Raw genomic sequence first — 1,699 nt, forward strand, 5'->3', positions numbered from 1 at the left:
TAGCCCTTGCTACTTGCCGTATGTGAAGTCTCCGGCCCAACGACGGACCAGGCGGAGGAGGAAACCTTTCCCAACGGCTGTGAAGGCGGGAGAGGTTAGCCAAAGGGCAGGGGGAGCTCTTATCCTTGGCTGGAAGTTCCCCTAGGAGACGGAGCTCCGAAGAAAAAACCTGCACCTGCCAAGGCCGTCCTACACGTGGCAGTATCTGCACCTGTGGGACTGTGAGCGTCGGAAGGCGAGATAGTGCGGAAGGGACTGCACAACTCCTCCTCGGCTAAAAAAAAAAAAAAAAAAAAAAAAAAAAAAAAAAAAAAAAAGTCACCTGTGCTGGTCAGGCAACCAGGCTAATGTCGGAACGACGAGCTAGCCTTTCCCAGAATCGGCCTCTTCTCCCATATTATGAGGACACACACCGCCAGAAAAGCCTGCCTGCCTACTCATCCGTCGGACCGACGGGAGACTCCATCATCGGCTCTTCACAACGGAACAAGGACTTGGAAGGAAACAGAGGATCCAATGCTTCTCTGGGATCAGGGTGATGTGACGACATCAGTATCACTATCAGCAGCTCAAGGAGGCGTCACTGCGTTCGGCCAAATCCATATACGCTACACCACATCTGCCAAGCAGATGCCTGACGAGCAGCGTAACCCAACGCGCTTAGTCAGGTCTTGACAAAAAAATAATAATAAATAAATAAATAATAAAATATAACAAAATTAATAAAATAAAAAATTGTGACCAAAATCATGATCATACCAACTGGCATATTATTTCCCTTTTGATATAATCATTTTCATTGGACTTTTTGTCTCATTATTTCATGTGGTTTCATTTCATCTTTTTTATGCTATATTGTGCATTCATCCATGTATGATTCTTTCATGTTATATCTTCTTCTTGTTCTTCGCACTCTGTCTTTCATCTCTTCTCTCTCCTCTTCGTTCTTCTTCTTCTCGTCTTTTTTTTTCCCCTTCTCCTTCACTTGATATCAAAGCTAATAAACCAGTCCCAATAACAGAAGAAAAAAGAACTGCGAAGGACGTCGCTTAAAACATTCCACGCCCATTAAGGTACAGTGGTAGAACACTTACTCAATATCTTCAGAGAACAACAAAGGCAAAAAAGAGAGAAAATAAGAAAGGTAAGAGTGATCGCAAGATTCGAATAAGGGAAGTAACCGCAAGAATATGCTGCTGAGGAAGTTGTGAAGAGTTGCATACCTTCCTTGAAACGACTCTGTGTGTGTGTGTGTGTGTGTGTGTGTGTGTGTGTGTGTGTGTGTGTGTGTGTGTGTGTGTGTGTGTGCATGAATGCCAGATAACTTAATAAACAAATAAAAAATCGAGCCTGCCAGGATTCGAACCTGGAATCTTCTGATCCGTAGTCAGACGCCTTATCCATTGCGCCACAGGCCCACTTTCTTTGCCTGTTAGACTCGGGGAGAGAGAGAGAGAGAGACTCGGGGAGAGAGACCGAGAGAAAGAGAGAGAGAGGCATTGGAGAGAGAGAGAGAGAGTCGGGTAGAGAGAACGAGAGAAAGAGAGAGAGAGAGGCATTGGAGAGAGAGAGAGAGAGAGAGTCGGGTAGAGAGAACGAGAGAAAGAGAGAGAGAGGCATTGGAGAGAGAGAGAGAGAGTCGGGTAGAGAGAACGAGAGAAAGAGAGAGAGAGAGAGAGAGAGTCGGGTAGAGAGAACG

At 45.5% G+C, this 1,699-nt stretch overlaps 1 non-coding gene across 1 annotated transcript; it reads right to left on the bottom strand.

The window, feature by feature from the left end:
• Positions 1-1,345: 1,345 nt before the first annotated feature.
• Positions 1,346-1,418, bottom strand: Trnar-acg (transfer RNA arginine (anticodon ACG)). The gene has a single exon. It is a non-coding gene; the product is annotated as a tRNA-Arg (tRNA).
• Positions 1,419-1,699: the final 281 nt, after the last annotated feature.

Source organism: Babylonia areolata, chromosome 10, assembly GCF_041734735.1.
Source record: "Babylonia areolata isolate BAREFJ2019XMU chromosome 10, ASM4173473v1, whole genome shotgun sequence".
Classification (NCBI taxonomy): Eukaryota; Metazoa; Mollusca; class Gastropoda; order Neogastropoda; family Buccinidae; genus Babylonia; species Babylonia areolata.